Genomic DNA, 18,930 nt, shown 5'->3' on the forward strand with positions numbered 1-18,930 from the left:
AGTTTGGGTAATCTCTGGGAGTTGGTGATGGACAGGGAGGCCTGGCGTGCTGCAGTTCATGGGGTCGCAAAGAGTCGGACGTGACTGAGCGACTGGACTGAACTGAACTGATGGTTTGACTTGAGCTCTGGAGGCATAAGATGCTACACTGAAAATTATAATCATAGACTCATTTTTAAAAGAACTTGAGTTCATAATTCCTGAATGACCCAGGAATATACAAACCATGGAAATTAACATTATTTTCTGGGTATTAAGAACACTGAAGTGTCTCAAATAAGAAACAGAATTTATGGAGTGAACTACTTTAAGTCTGAGACAAACTGTATTTCCACAGATAACATGATGTGTGTCTGCTCAGCTGTGTCCAACTCTTTGAAACACCCTGGACTGAAGATCACCAGGTTACTCTGTTCATGGGATTTTTGAAGCAAAAATACTGGAATGGGTTGCCACGCCCTCCTCCAGGGGTCTTCCCGACTCAGGGATCTAACCAACGTCTCTTGTGTCTCCTGCATTGGCAGGTGGATTCTTTATCACTATGCAACTTGGGCTTCCAAGCATAATACTGACCTCACCAAATTTATAAATTTTATAAAAAAAAATAAGTCAGTCTTCCCTTTGGCTCAGTTGGTAAAGACTCTACCTGCAATGCTGGAGACCTGCGTTCAATCCCTGGGTTGGGAAGATCCCCTGGAGAAGGGAAGTGCTACTCACCACAGTATTCTGGCCTGAAGAATTTCATGTACAGTCCAAAGAGTCAGACACGACTGAGCAACTTTCACTTTTACTTCAAGTCAACCTAAGTGAGAATCACCAGAAAAACAATCTGTGGATTTGGACCCCTGAAACTCACCTATAGTACATTAAGATATAACTACAACATGATTAAAATTTAAATATTAGAAAAGAACATTCTATTAAAATAGTAGAAAGACTTCTATAAAAACATAATTTTAGGAAATATAAAGATTGGAACAAAAGTTTAGTTGCATGAATAAATTAGAATTTAAATTTTGTTGAAGGAAATGTTAGATAACTGGAAGATATATGAATTAATGGCAAACAAAGAGGGCATAGGGAAAAAAGTACTAAAAGTGTTAAAGGCAGTTTAATATGTCCAGAGACAAAATTAGTAAATTCAATATACATCCTATAGAATTATCAGAAGATGACAGTAAATGCCAGAATAAGAGGTACTATTTAAGAATTTTGTTAAACAGTTAACTAAAAGCATTTTTCCTCTGATTCAGGAATTAACATTAATACCAAATGGAATTATAAAGAAGCAGAAAGAAGGAAGGGACCAAATATAACTGAAAAACAACCAAAACAATTATTCAGAAAAGAAGTATTAGTCACTCAGTTGTGTCTGACTCTTTGCGATTCCATGGACTGCAGCCTGCCAGGTTCCTCTGTCCATGAAATTCTCCAGGCAAGAATACTGGAGTGGGTTGCCATTTCCTACCAGGGGAATCTTTGGACCCAGGAATCGAACCCAGGTCTCCTGCGTTGCCGGCAATTTCTTTATCATTTGATCCACCAGGGAAATCCAACAGAAAAGAAAGGCTACTTTAAATTATGACAGGTTAATAGTTCACACCAGAAAAAGAAAAAAAGAAAATCCAAAAGACTTGAGAAAATACTCTTGATTATGTATTTACTTTTTGGCCACAAGGCATGCAGGATCTTAGTTCCCTGACCAGATATTGAACCCATGGCCCATGCAGTGGAAGTGTGGCATCCTAACCACTGGACCACCAGTGAATTCCCAACACTGTTAATTTTTCTGAACCTATAGGGGACACGCTCATATTCTTTCCAGATCCCACTTTACAAATGGATGATTTTTAACTTCCCTTGCTGTAAATGCTCTCAGCAGACAGACTGCAATTATCAGCCTTCCTCAGGAATTACCCTCACCATGGAGAGCTGCCTCCACTCAAATCAGCAGCCCTTCCTTGAGGCAGCTGAGGTCCAAAGACTGATGTATAAGGAAAAGGAGGCTCAACTGCCTTATTTCAACTCAGAGTAACAGTGAAGGGCCATCCTACAGCTTCAGAGCTCCATGGATTCAATGGTGGCCTCATTTGAAACTGTAGTTCAACCTAAAAAACATCTTTGCCTGACACAGCTTTCCTCCCTTCTCTGGTGCTTCCTAAAAACCATTTGCATTAAAAATACTGATTTTATATTATGCCTCAAGGAATTCAGCAAGTCATATAACCAAAAATAAAATAAGCAAATAAATGATAATTGACAATGAAGTTATAGGCCAATAAACAAATAATAAACACACAGAACTTGCCACTGACAGATGGTAAGTTCCCAACAACAACAAAAGAGCCTAAAGAAAATTCTTTAGAAAGAAAGAAAATGAACCCAGGATCAGAGATTCAAGAAGGAAATTTGAACAAAGAATTTGGAAATCAAAAGTTTATCACTGATTGACAGCATAAACAAGAACATAAATAATGAATAATTTAGGTAGAAAATAAAGCAAGTTAGAATGAAAATACTGGACAATAACAATATGTATAATATGAAGGGTCTTAGGAAACACAGTTTTCTAAGGTCTTGGTAATATAAGGGATTAGAATGGGAGCAGCAACATGAGTTAGTAATAAAAACAGCAGTAGACTATTACAATTCTATATAAATGCATTTGGGAATGTCAATAATTTAGACAACAACCTAATTACAGAAACTCCACCTAAAATTGTTTCAAGAAGATACAGAACAGTAAATTGACTCATTACTGTTCATGTTATGATATAACCTTGATTAAAAATGATTGATTGTGTTAGTATACAGAAGAAAATTACAACCTGAATTATTTTTAAAAAGTGGAAAATTACTAAGCAAAATATGTATCAACCAATTCTGACAGTGCTCAGACACTTCTAGCAACATTGCTTAGTCCAGAAATGTAAGATATATTAACATTAGGATATACATTCAAAACATTCACAGATCAGAAAGGAAAAACATATTATACTAGCTATAGAAAGCAGCATACAAAATTCAACATAAATTCATGAATAATAAAACAACCACACCATCACCAGCTTTAAATAAATTTCTTTAGTAAGATGCCACTATATAACCACTCGGATGTATATAATCAAAAAGAGATCATAAAAAGTGTTTATGAGGGTTTGGAGAAACTGAAGCCCTCATACGTTACTTGTGGAAATGTAAGATGATGCAGCCACCTTGAAAAACAGTTTGATGGTTTCTGAAAAAGAACTATAACTTAAAATATAACACATCAATTTCACTGTTAGGAATCCAGCCAAGGGGAAGCATATGCCCACAGAAAGGCACAGATATGCAATATATGGCAGAACTATTCATCAGTTCCAAAAAACATGAACAACTGAAATATCCATCAATGGATTAATAAAATGTGGTATATCCATGCAAAAAATACTGTTCAGCAATTTAAAATTATAAAGTACTAATGCATGCTACAAAACAGATAATCATGGAAACATTATGCTAAGTAAAAAAGTCAAACACAAAAATTACATACTATATAGTTCTATTATATGAATTTTCCAGAAAAGGCAAATTTTAGAGATAGGTTAGTGTTTGCCTAGGGAAGGTGTGGGAGTGGGGCCTTTTTCAGGTGATGGAAATATTAGAGCACTAGATTAATATATTTAGAAAACTCAAACTATTTGCAGGAGATTTATTAAATTAGTGGTTTCCCTACTTAGTTCAATTCAGCCATTCAGTCAAGTCTGACTCTTTGTGACCCCATGGACTGCAGCATGCCAGGGTTCCCTGCCCATCACCAACTCCCAGTACTTGCTCAGACTCAAGTGCATCCAGTCAGTGACGCCATCCAACCATCTCAGCCTCTGTCGTCCCCTTCTCTTCCTGCCTTCAATCTTTCCCAGCATCAGTCTTTTTCCAATAAGTCAGTTCTCATCAGGTGGCCAAAGTACTGGAGTTTCAGCTTTAGTATCAATCCTTCCAGTGAACATTCAGGACTGATTTCCTTTATGATTGACTGGTTGTATCTCCTTGCAGTCCAAGGGACTCAAGAGTCTTCTCCAACACCACAGTTCAAAAGCATCAATTCTTCGGCGCACAGCTTTCTTTATAGTCCAACTCTCACATCCATACATGACTACTGAAAAAACCACAGCTTTGACTAGATGGACCTTTGTTGGCAAAGTAATGTCTCTGTTTTTTTAATATGCTATCTATGTTGGTCATAGCTTTTCTTACAAGGAGCAAGTGTCTTTTAATTTCATGACTGCAGTCACCATCTGCAGTGATTTTGGAGCCCCCCAAAAATAAAACCTCTCACTGTTTTCATTGTTTCCCCATCTGTTTTGACATGAAGTGATAGAACTGGATGCCAAGATCTTAGTTTTTTGAATGTTGAGTTTTAAGCCAACATTTTCACTCTCCTCTTAGAGGGTACAAAATACTCAAGGCTATTACTCATTAAGGAGCAGGTGAAAAAAGATAGTGGGGTTATTCTTTTAAAAATTCATATGCAAACCGGTTACATTGGTTTGAAATGAGAAATTTTTCTGTTCTCTCCATTCTTACTTTCCTTGCCGCCCCTGTTTCCTGTTACCGGAGTAATTCTCCCTCTGTAAACCAATAGACTGCTATACTAAATACCATTGTAATACGGACCTGCAAGATCACTTTAGCTCAAACATACTTTACTGCAGATGTAAAAATACACAAATTCAGGGAATTACTAATGTCTTATATTTTCGAAAGAGATTGTAAACAAAGTCTTTACCCTGTTTTGTAGAAAGATTAAGCAGAAATGTCTCCAGAATCTGGCTATTTCCACATCTGCATTTGTCATTTTTCTCAGACCTTCATTATTTCATTACACCAGGCTTATAAATTGTTTCTCTTTCAGCACTCTATTCTCCACTTCTATCCATCCTCTTTACTTTTTAGAAAAAAAAAAATCAAATCTATTCATGCTAATCATCCACCTGTTTTTGAATTTTCCTCGCCATAGTAAATATCCAAAATCACTAACTACTCAGTCAATACTCTTCACAAACTGGTTATAACTAAACCCAGCAAGTTCTAAGCACCTTGATATTTTAAATTTCTTGTATTTCCTGTAGAAATGTGGCTTTGTTTCTTGTTCTTTGTTTTGCATTAGGTATACTTGGGTTGTTTAAATAATGATGGTTTCCATGTTTATTTGCTAACAACAAAAAAAAGACAAAATACCTTACCCAGTATTTTAATATATTTGTCATATTACAGCATTTATATTTACTATTTCTTGAACATTGTATGAGGAAGAATAAACTACAGCTTGATTGTCCAACATAAAAATGTCAAGACAAAGGTCAATTGAGAAAGGAAGACATGAAGTTCCCACTCTCTGGGGGATTTTAGCTCAAAGACTATCATATTTACGTCTCAGTACCTAGCCCAACCCCTGCCCTACTTTGACAGGGAAAATAAGAAACTTCTGTTAGTTCTGCTCCATTATACTGTACTCAAACTCTATTTTTAGAAAATATGCCATGAAAGTTTATTTTAACACTGCCAATTTATTCTGCCCTAAAATGTTAAAATCCCTCAGTTTTATTCCGCCCTAAAATGTTAAGATTCCCTGGAGAAGGAAATAGCAACCCACTCCACTATTCTTGTCTGAAAAATCCTACTGACAGAGCATGGTTGGCTACACTCCATAGGGTTGCAAAGAGTTGGACATGACTGAGCAGCTAACACTTCCAAAATGTTAAGAATGAATTTTTATTTGTGTGATTACAATTATTTGACTCAAATTTATCACAGGGACAGTATTTTAGTATTTTGTAATCTATATAGTAAATTATACATACACCAAGTCTACAGTTAATAGCGAGTTGATGACTAATAAGACATGTATAACTAATAGATTTGGGGAATTCCATTTAAATGTGGAATACAAATGAATAGTGAAAGATTCTCAAATTGATATTCTTAAATGCTTTTTCTTATTTTAACTTACTTAAAAGTACCACAGTCAGCAATAATCTTGTAATTAATACATCTTAAATATGACATTTAAATTTTATTTAAATGCCTCAAAAAGCAATTGATCTTAATAAATGGAAAATTAATTCTTATCATCAGCTCAGTTCAGTTACTCAGTCATGTCTGACTCTTTGAGACCCCATGGACAGCAGCACATCAGGCTTCTCTGTCCATCACCAACTCCTGAAGCCTACTCAAACTCATCTCCATTATGTCGGTGATGCGATCCGACCATCTCATCCTCTGTCATCCACTTTTTCTCCCGCCTTCCATCTTTCACAGCATCAAGGTCTTTTCCAATGAGTCAGCGCTTCGCATCAGGTGGCCAAAGTACTGGAGTTTCAATGTCAGCAACAGTCCTTCCAGCGAACATTTTGACTGATTTCCTTTAGGATTGATGGTCTGAATCTCCTTGCAGTCCAAGGGACTCTCAAGAGTTTTCTCCAACACCACAGTTCAAAAGCATCAATTCTTTGGTGCTCAGCTTTCTTTATAGTCCAACTCTCACATCCATACATGACTACTGGAAAAACCATAGATTTGACTAGGTGGACTTTTGTTGGTAAAGTAATGTCTCTGCTTTTTAATATGCTGTAGGTTGGTCATAGCTTTTCTTCCAAGGAGCAAGCATCTTTTAATTTCATGGCTGTGTTCACTATCTGCAGTGATTTTTGGAGCCTCAAAAATTAGTCTCCCACTGTTTCCATTGTTTCCCCATCTATTTGCCATGAAATGATGAGACCAGATGCCATAATCTTAGCTTTTGAATGTTGTGTTCTAAGTCAACTTTTCACTTTCCTTTCACTTTCATTAAGAGGCTCTTTAATTCTTCTTCACTTTCTGCCATAAGGGTGGTGTCATCTGCATATCTGAGGTTATTGATATTTCTCCCAGCAATATTGATACCAGCTTGTGCTTCATCCAGCCCAGCATTTCACATGATGTTCTCTGCATATGAGTTAAATAAGCAGGGTGATAATATACAGCCTTGTTGTACTCCTTTCCCAATTTGGAACTAGTCTGTTGTTCCATGTCTAGTTCTAGCTGTTGCCTCTTGACCTGCACACAGATTTCACAGGAGACAGGTCAGTTCGTCTGGTATTCCCATCTCTTTCAGAATTTTCCACAGTTTGTTGTGATCCACACAGTCAAAGGCTTTGGTGTAGTCAATAAAGCAAAAGTAGATGTTTTTCTGGAACTCTCTTACTTTTTCAATGATTGAGTGGATGTTGGCAATTTGATCTCTGGTTCCTCTGTCTTTTCTAAAACTAGCTTGAACATCTGGAAGTTCACAGTTCACACACTATTGAAACCTGGCTTGGAGAATTTTGAGCATTACTTTGCTAGTGTGTGAGATAAGTGCAATTGTGCGGTAGTTTGAACTTCCTTTGGCACTGCCCTTCTTTGGATTGGAATTAAAACTGACCTTTTCCAGTCCTTGGCCACTGCTGAGTTTTCCAGATTCACTGACATATTGAGTGCAGCACTTTCACAGCATCATCTTTTAGGATTTGAAATAGCTCAACTGGAGTTCCATCACTGGCATTTGAAATAGCTCAACTGAAATTCTTATCATACATTTACATTTTTCTTATACTTTAGCTCCTCTTGATAAAGTTACATTATGTAAGTTTCAAATTTTTAAAAATTTCATGAATAGTAAATTCAGGAAATTAAGTTTAGCAGCATTTTAAAGTAAACTATTATACATATATTTGTCCATACGCTTTCCATCCTTGAATCATCATCTTAATTTAGTTCTTTTATGTGCAAGGTAGGACTGTATTTCATGGCAATCACTTTAATTTTGTCTTGTTGGAAGTAATCATTTACAAAGGTATGATGAAAAACTCCAATTAGACTCTTGTTCATGAAAATTCATATTGCAATTATGTTGAGTCATTTTGTTTCTCAAGAGTACCTGAAATTAATTAAATGAAACATATTTCACATGAAAAGCTACCTCCATATTTTTAGATTAAACATGATATATCTTGACATGAGCATTTTCTTTCATCTTCTTTCCTAAGGAACTGAACAGACACTAATGGCCTTTTCCCAAGTTTCCTACCACATTCATGTATTTTTAATGATTCTCTTTTTATTGCAAATTCTGTTTGAAAATATTTGAAAGGGTTTTGGCATGACCCAGAAGACAGTTACCTTTTAAAATCAGGATGTAGCAATTCACTTGGAACCTAAAGGGGCATACCTGCACAACAAAACAGACTTCAAAATATCTATTCATAAAATTTTATAAATAGAATTAGATCACATCACAGTTTATGAATAAAATCACATCCCTCTTAAATAAGAGTGATATGATCCAAAATTTGGGCTTATATTGTCTTTTTTTAAATAAAAATTTCTAAATTGGTATGTTACCAAATATTATCATATTGTATACCATATTGAATAAAAAATGACTATATAAACCTTTTGAGTGGGAAGTGTCATAAACAGGTGCCAAGGTTCTTTTGATTAAGGCTTGGGTACAGTCTTGAGACATTAGAAAATATGGTTTACTTGATAGAGAGTCAGAATATAGGGGCATTCCGGATACATGCATCTTCCTTTTGGAACTCTTCATGCACTAACTAGTGTCACTATACATGGCAAGTGAGTGATATAGAATCAATGTTTAGTCAAGTGCCTAGATTCATTGATCAACAAACAGCCTGAGTCTCATGAATCTCCAATCAACATGAATAAAAAAGCTATCTAATATTCTAGAGGCCTCAATGTTCTTGTGCTTCTAATTTTGTGAAAATTGAAATTTTGAGTTAAGGAAATTTTGGAGAGGAAGTCTAAGAAAAAGACAACTATAGATGTTGGTTATTAGAATCTGAGTATATTGTCCAAATGGACAATTCCAACTGGTCCCATGGTAGTAAATAAAGATAGATCTCAAGGCCAAGGAACAGGATGGATGAAACAGCTTGATAATATTTTAGTAGATGACAAGATAAGTGTTAAGAAAAATCTTGAAAAAAATTGGTGTTTATTCATAAGTGGCAAAGCATTATATTAATATTCTAATTTTTAATTCAGCCTAAAAAGTCTCTTCACTGGTATAAATTCCAATTTAGTGATACAATAAGTTGCTGTTCTAGATTAACTGGAGATTTAAGATTATACTTAAATTGAGTTACAAGAAGTGCAAAACTTTTATGATTTTACCTTTGTTTCTCAATACCTCATTTCCCAAACTCTCTCTGCTATGTAGACCTGAGGTTCTAACCTATATCATTTTCCTTCTCTCTGAAGAACTACTTGCAACATTTCTTTTTTTCTGGCTGCACTGTGGCATATCCTGTGCAACATGCAAGATCTTAGCTCCCTGTTCAGGGACTGAACTCATGCCACTTGTAGTGGAAGTGTGAAATCCTAAGCATTGGATGGCCAGGGAATTCCCAGAAATTTTTTAAAACTTTTATGTGTGACTATATTGTTAACTGACCTATTATACTTCTAAAATAGCAAGTAATTCCTTGTTTCCTTGTATTTAAGCTTCAAAGATAGATATTTTTCCTCACTCTTTGCTCCATTGTTGATTAGAAAAATGCTCATATTGACCTATTCCATTCTACTATTGTGATGGGTGGTATGAGAAATAGTCTTCTCCTCTTAAAAATTATTTCAATTCTTTAAAAAGTTGAAAATTCTTAACATTTGATATGAAGATCAAATATATAATCTTTAAATTAAATATACTATCAAATTAATATACCATTACATTTAAAGGAGAAATGGGAAAACAAAAATTCTGCAAGTTGTATCATCATGTCTGCTTGCTAAGTTGCTTCAGTCATGTCCAACTCTGCAACCTATAGACTGCAGCCTGCCAGGCTCCTCTGTCCATTGGATTCTCCAGGCAAGAATACAGGAGGGGTTGCCATTTCCTTCTCCAGGGGATCTTCCAGACCCAGGTATTGAACCCACGTCTCTCATGTCTCCTGCATTGGTAGGTGGGTTCTTTACCACTAATGCCACCTGGAAAGCCCATGTCATCATATATTATTTTAATATTTTAGAATATGTCATTATAGGAGTTGTATTCTTCTAGATATCCATACAGTCAACTAAGAACAGTATTACATGACTAGTTATCCCTCATACCCTGGATAGAAAATTATGTCAACCTTCTATTTGAATAGCTTATAGTCATTCTTGATTTTACATATTTTAAATTTACATGCATATCTTTTAATTTAAAACAAATGTAATATTATCCCTATACTAAGCTCTTTATGATTGTCAGTGTAGAAGGTAGGTTTAATCATTATAAATAACACTATGATATTGCAGATATACTCATGAATAGTGCCATAACAATATGAGAATCTTATGAACACTGAGTAATAGTATTGCTCCCTCTAAGTAGGGAAAACACTAGGAATTCTACTGCAAACAGTACACTTGAGTTTTCTAAATACAAATATATGGTTTTTATTTTTATTTTTTAGATTCTTCTCTCGCAGAAAGAAATAACATCTTTTGCCACCAAAAGTAGGCAGAGAGATGCAACAGTGAAAAAGGAAAATAAAGAGAGATAAGTATTAACAATAAGATATAGAAATAAGCACTCAAAATCCTATAAATTAGTACTGAATGAGGGAAGAGAGAGAAAGAAAGAAAGAAAATTTTCAGGTACATTTTCAGAATCATTTTGAAAGCATAATGCTAAATTTCCCAGTTATTTTGGAAAAGTCAAGAAAATCAGATTACGAAGTGGAAGAAGCTGATGAAGTATAGACTCTAAGGATCTGCTCTTGTAGGTTAAGCCATCACAGAACCAGACAAACTTTTGCCAAAAGAAATCTGATATCTAAAGAAGGCAGTGAAGAGAATAGAGTCAGTGGCTTTTTATATCTTGGCTGTCTTTCACAGTTCGGAGCTGCTGACACATAAAGATACTGACAAGATCAGAAGGACAACAAACAGTAACACCACCTAAACAACCTCACCATGCATTTTTCTTGACAGCAGGGACCAGAGCGGAGTCTCTGCAACTTTTTTAAACTCCTCAGGCTCCTGAGAAATGTTGCTGTGAGCACACACTTATAAATCAGAAAAAAAAAAAAAAAAAAGTATCAAAACTTTATTTGACTATGCTTGGAAAGTAGACATCCTATACCCATTCATCATTTGATTTTCAAAACTTTGACCTAACAGTGAATAATGGAGAGATGTATATCCTCAAAAGGTGTTATAGTAAGTGATGAAAGTCAATTATGTAATGCAAATAACTGAACTTTCAAATACGATTCTTTATTACCATTAACGAAAGAAATAAAAATATACAGTTCCCCAAACAACCACCACAAAACATCTTGGTCAATTATATCCCAAATATAAAAAGCTCACCAATCACAGGAAAAAATAAAACTCTGTAGCATTAAACACCAATGTTCCTAGACTTTCTCCACATGTGAGGGCTACACTTAAGAGAGGCAGTTCAACTCTCAGTTGAACTCATAAACTGAATTAAGTTCCTATCTGCTACATTACTTTGATATATTAGCTAATCCTTTTAAATATGATTTTGATAAGGCATATTTTTACCTAACATGAGCATATTGTCAAACCATAAAAATTATTTACAGCAATTAGAGCAAGATAAGAAATAATTTTTAATCCAAAAAGAGGATACTTATATATGCACCCAATGAAAGGACATTTAAATATATAAATCAAATACTAACAGACAAAGGGAAAATAGACAGTAATACAATAATAGTAGGGGAATTTAATACTCCACTTTATGAATGGATAGATCATCCAGACAGAAAATCAATAAGGAAACACTGGTTTTCAGTGACACATTAGACAAGATAGATACAACAGATATATAGAATATTCAATTTAATGCACCTTCTTTTCAAGGGCATATGGAATATTCTCAAGAATAGATATATTAGGGAACAAAACAAGCCTTTATGAATATAAGAAGACAGGAATCATGTCAAGAATCTTTTCTTACAACAATAATATGAAACTGGAAATACATTACAATAAAAAACTGGAAAATTCACAAATATATAAAGATTAAACAGCATGCTTTTGAACAACTAAGAGGTACAGACAAATGAAAAGAGAAGTTCAAAAATACCTTGAGATAAAAAATGTAAATATAACATACCAAAAAATATAGGATGTAGAAAAAGCAGTTCTAAGAACAGAGGTTAGAGCAATAAATGCCTACATCAAGAAGCAAGAAAGATCTCAAACAAACAACTCAACTGTACATCTCAAGGAACTAGAAAAAGAAGAAAAGACAAAGACCATCATTAGTAGAAAGAAGGCAGTAAATAGAGCAGAAATAAATCGAGGCTGAAAGGGAAAAAGAAATGAAACTAAGAACTCTTTTTTTTTTTTTTTTTAAGAAATAAAACTGACAAATTTTTAGCTAGAGTCACCAAGAAAGAGAGAAAACTCCAATAAGTAAAATAAAAAACAAAAGAGGAGATATTACCACCAATTTCACAGAAATGCAAAGAATTATAAGAGTACAATGAACAATTATTTGGCAACAAACTGGACAACTGAAAAGAAATGAATGCCGATGGCTGATTCATGCTGAGGTTTGACAGAAAACAAAATTCTGTAAAGTAATTATCCTTCAATTAAAAAATAAATAAATAATAAGAAGAAAGAAATGAATGAATTCCTAGAAGCATACCATCTTCCAGAACTGAGTCATGAAGAAACAGACAATATGAACAGACTAATTACTAGTAAGAATCAGTATTAGGACTACTAGTAATTACATCATTACTAGAGACTGAATCAGTAATCAGAGACAAACAAAATTTCAAGACCACTTGATCTTGAAATGATGACGATCTGACCCTTACTGATGAATCCTACCAAACATTCAAATAATACCAATGCTTTTTATAGTCTTTCAGAAAATAGGGGACAAGGTAACACTTCCAAATCTATTTTATAAGGCCAGCATTACCTTGCCACAAAAATCAGAACAGGACAGCAGGAGAAAACTGCAGGTCAATATACCTGATAAAAATAGATTAAAAAATTCTCAACAAAATATTAACAAACTGAATTCAGTAATACCTTGAAAGGATCCTATATTAGATCAAGTGGGATATATTCCCAGGTTATAAAAAATTTTCAACATCTGCAAATCAATCAGTGATAGAGCACATTAACAAAACATGTATCTAATGTGCAAAAATGTATATCCCATGTATAAAAAAAAGTGTATCCAATGTTTAAAGAAAGGTGTATCCAAAACAATAAAATATCTAGGAATAAATTTAAATGAGCCTGGTGGCTCACTGATAAAAAAAATCCACCTGCCAATGCCGGAGATGCAGAAAATGTGGGTTCAATCCCTGAGTTGGGAAGATCCCCTGGAGAGGGAAATGTAACCCACTCCAGTATTCTTGCCTGAGAAATCCCATGGACAGAAGAGCCTGGCGGGCTCCAGTCTATGGGGGTCCCAAAAGTGTCTGACACAACTTAGCAACTAAAAACAACAATAACAACAAAAATCTGTACACTAAAATCTAGAAGATATTAAGAATTAGAAGAGGAGATAATAAATGCAAAGTTTCTCTTTCCTCATGGATTGGGAAAATTAATATTGTTAAAATGTCTATACTGTCCAAAGCAATCTACAAATCAATGTAATCCCTATCAAAATTCCTATGACACTTTACCAAAGAGTGAACGAACAAGCCAGAGGCATCTCTTACCATGATTTAAACTATCATTACAAAGTGGTAACAATCAAAAATACACCCACAGATCAATGGAAGAGGATAAAGAGCCCAGAAATAAACTCATGCATATATGGTCAATTAATTTATGACAACAAAGCCAAAACCACATAGTAAGAAATGGAGAGTCTCTTCAATAAATGGTTCTGAAAAAAAACAACTGGACAGGCACATGCAAAAGAATGAAGTTGTATCAAATACCATATACAATATCTAACTCAAAATGAATCAAAGACTTGAAAAAAAGAACTGAAACTATAAAAAGCCATAAGCTCCTTGACTTTGGTCTTGGTGATGGTTTTTTGGATATGAAATTAAAAGCAAAGGCAACAAAAGGGCAAATACACAAATGGAGCTTCATCACACTAATCTTCTGCACAGAAAAAGAAATATCAATAAAATGAAATGGCAACAAATGAATATTTTTCCAAAGATGACATGTAGATGGCCAACATCCATAAAAAGGTGCTCAACATTACTAATATCAGGGAAAATTTAAAACCACAAGGAACTATCACCTCACACCTGTTACAGTAGTTATTACCAAAAATGGGAAATAACAATTGCTGACTAGAATGTAGAGAAAAAGAGAACTGTTGTACACTGTTGGTTTGCGATGTATATTGGCATATATATATATATATATATATATATATATATATATATATATATATATATGTATATTGGTATTGGTATAACCACTATGGAAAACAATATGGACTTTCCTCAAAAAATTAAACATAGAACTACTGCATGATCCAGAAATTCTATTTTGGGTATCTGTCAAAGAGAACAAAAACATTAACTCAAAGAGGTATTTGCAACCCCATGTTAATCACAGCATTATTCACAATAGTCAAAATACAGACATAACCAAAGTGTCTACAAAGTGTCTAGCAATGGATGATGGGATAAGGAAATTTTCATATGTACATATGTGTGTGTATATATATACTTACATGTATATGGATATATGCATACATATACATATACATGTGTGTACATATATATATATATACACATATACAAATATTATTTAGGCACAAAAATAAGGAAATATTGCTTATTGCAACAGTAAAATACAAGCATACCTCAGAGATATTGAGGGTTTGCTTCCAGATCATCTCAATAAAGCCAGTATCATGGTAAAGCAGGTCACAAGTTTTTTAGTTTCTCTGTGCATATAAAGTTATCTTCACTATACCATAATCTATTAGTGTATGATGGAAATATGCATAAAAATGTACCATCATTTAAAAAATGCTGTATTGTTGTTGCTGCTAGGTTGATTCAATCCTGTTTGACTCTTTGCCACCCTATGGACAGTAGCCTGCCAGACTCCTATGTCGGTGGGATTCTCCAGGCAAGAACACTGAAGTGGGTTGCCATGCCCTCTCCTGCAGGGGATCTTCCTGACCCAGAGATTGAACCTGTGTCTCTTAGGTCTCCTGCATTGGCAGGCAGGTTCTTCACCACTCGTGCCACTCAGGAAGCTCACTGTTTCTAAAATATGCTAAACACTTTGCAATTCTATTAATACTATTAATAATACTATAATACTATATTGCTATAATACTATATTACTATATTATATATATACTATATTACTATAATACTATAATACTAAATTGCTATAATACTACATTACTATATTATATATATATACATACTATATTACTATACTATAATAATACTATTAATACTATAATACTATTAATATTAATACTATTAAAAGCAATAATTAATATATATGGGGTGTTTTACCAACAACTAGACATTGAGTTCACTGTAAAAACCTAGCATATCTGTATGGATTTATTAAGTGGATAGTACTTTTGTCCTCATTAAACAGAAGTCTTAACTGATGCTTAGAGAAAAAAAAAAAACATACAAAGCCTAAACAATAAATATAAAGCAGCTGTGAAAACTATGGAAAAACTTCATATTCTTTTATAAATATCTAAAATATATCAAGTAAAATAAGGTAACAGCTTAAGACAGGTTATATATCCATGTACATATTTGCATATGAAAACATAAATTGCCCCTAAAACATGACTGGGTAGATGCAAAAAATTTAGGAGGTTCGTATTTTAAGTATACTATTTATATTTTTTGTATTCAGAATTATATAGATAAATATCAGCTATAAATCATAAGTAAATAAAAACTGTAATAGCTCTAATTTTTTGTTATATAATGTTACTCATTTTTTTTCAATATACATATAAAACCTTAAGTAATATATTAATCAGTTTTGAATTTTAATGTTTTCTAAATGATGTGACAGAAATTTCTATTTCTTTAAGAAATAACCCCTTACCACCACAGGTACACAGATAACACCTTACGTAGGACAAACAGATCTAGATCAAGAGAGATGATGTTTGTGACTCTCGCTCCCAGCTACTATAATAGTGACCGGTGAAACTAGCTTCTAGCCAATGAAGTGTGCCTGAATTTGTGTGTGTGACTTACAGCACTGCTAAAGAGAAAATTGTTTGTTCTCCATCCTCTTTTGCTTTTTCTGGATGAAGAGACAACAGATGATAGGTTATGGTTGCATAACAACCTAGAAGTATGACTTTAAGGTGCAACTTCTCTCTCCACACTAATAGTGAGAGAAAATTTTCTATACATGTAGTTTATATCATTGTAATTTTGAGTCTGTTCATATAGGCATAGAGGAGTATTACTAAATAATCAGATACCAAATATTTAGTGGTATTCTATGGACTCTTCTATTACTTGCCTTTTGATTACACATTACATTGGACAAGTCAGTCATTCATTTCTACGTATATTAAGTTCAGTTGCTCAGTTGTGTCCAACTCTTTGCGACCTCATGGACTGCACTGCACCAGGCCTCCCTGTCCATCACCAACTCCCGGAGTTTACTCAAACTCATGTCCATTGAGTCAGTGATACTTATAGTTTATTCATTTTTCCTGTTTCACAGCAGTACTAAGTTGCACATTAAAAAACACATATGGAAAAAAAATCATGCCTTTCAGGAAATCAATGAATTTAAGGAATTTATTAAATATTTTTATCTACTTATGATAACAGATTTCAAGATCACTGATATACAAACGACATTAATTTAGGGGGCTATGTATAACAATCTTTAAGTATACATTAAAAACACAACACTGAAAAATGAATTAAAATGTCAAGACGGAAAAAAAAGTAAAGTGAAACAAAGTGAAATATTAAAGGAATTAAAGAAAAACTGTATTTACCTATACAAATTTTAAAAAGTGTAAGTCAAAGAATAATACTGTGGGATGTCTGATCAAAAAAAGAAAAGCTAAAGGAGTGTATGTTTGATGATGCATATAAAAAAACCCTGTGAACATTAAAAAACTGAAAAGAATTATATTTTCTCTCAAATTAATGCATGGATTGGGCTAAAATAAAGTCATAAAAGTTTATATTTTAAATACATTAATAATATATGAACATGAATATTAGAAATAAAAATATCTACCTATGCTTTAATGTGATTTATACAGAATCACTGCCTAACATAAAGCCAAGTGCTCAGTAAATGCACATAACTAAATGCCAGTTTGAATAATGTTTCAAGGTTTATGAATTCAATATTACCCAAAAGTTAACTGGAAATTTTGTCATAGTTATGCTTAATTCAAATAACATTATGTGAAATGCACCCTTCCATTTTTACTATTGTTCATTTCCGTATTTTTTATGATATTTTTATGCTCATTGTTCTTCAATTTCAACTTCTCTAATAATGAGCAAATCATTGGAATTTAGCCCTTGAGGGTTTGGCAACTTTAAAAAATTAAATAAGCAATGAAAATTAGGAAGCTGTCATGTTGAGCTTTGAACAGCGACACTTTGATTACAGACGTAAGGCAAACTCACAGACAGCTGAATTATTTCCTTTATTACTTTTCAATCATATATGTGAAGGAACATTTTGACATCTGCCAATCATGTCGACATACTCTGAACTCATGCATCTTTTAAAATCCAAAACCTGTTTTTCTTGCTTTTTTTGTAATGTTGAACATATTTGTCCACCTTATATTTGCTTCTTCTTAAAACAGAATAGGACATATTATAAAAGGAACTGTTATAGGGTAGATGAAGCTAACTAATACAAATATGAGGGGAAAAAATTAAGGTGATATAATGGAGAATATGTAACTTATTACATCATAAAGCAATTGCATTTATGCCTGATTGGCCTGGAAAATTCCATGGACTGTGTAGACCATAGGGTCACAAAGAGTGGACATGACTGAGCAACTTTCACTAACTCACTCACTCAGAGAACATCACTCGTTTGACTGTTTCCAAGTCAGCACAAAAGCAAATGACAATAGTAAAGGTGGTTCCTCTTTTATTTGCTCCTAAAGGTGTCTAAGTCATTCCAATTCCACTGATCACTGGTTTACAAATGTAAAATCCAATGATATGTCTGTGGGAGGATATCTACATTTCCCAATGGAGACAATACATAGTAACTGAAATACAATTTTAAAGGAAGTTATACAAATGCCATTCAAAAGATCACATTTCTGGTAAGTCAATAGATAAATTAGCTGATCACTATGACTGATAAAATGCATATGCATATTATTCATCATTAACTAGTGGAATTTTCTCTACTTAAGAGTAATCATTAAAAAGGATAGAAAAGAACAGATCTGTTTCTGAGCTAGATCTGATAGTAGTTTTGAAAATAGCCTCCATTTCTTGTTGGAGGACCAGGATCCACATATGATTTTCAGAGGTTTCATAAAGCCTTTGAAATTACATGCACCATTTATCCAGGTACATGCTCATGCATATTTTGGGAGGAAAAGATCTATACTTATCTTCATAGTTTCTGTAATCAAACTAGGTGCCTGATGATGGAAGCCGAATGCAAGTAGAGAAAGAAAAATTTAAGTTACAGAAAATGAAGAGTTGCAGTGGATTTTTAAAATAGCATCTACATAAATATCCACTGCCATAGACAATTATTGTTGGCATATTTTATACACTGAAAGATTGCTTTTTATGTCTACCTATGGCATTTCATTATGGTAAACAAAACATAAAATAATTGGGATGTCATGTTTTGTTGATCATTTGGAAGCTATTCATAAAATACATAGAAGGAGTTTGTTTCAAGCAGACCAAATAACAT

Source organism: Cervus elaphus, chromosome 30, assembly GCF_910594005.1.
Source record: "Cervus elaphus chromosome 30, mCerEla1.1, whole genome shotgun sequence".
Taxonomy (NCBI): domain Eukaryota; kingdom Metazoa; phylum Chordata; class Mammalia; order Artiodactyla; family Cervidae; genus Cervus; species Cervus elaphus.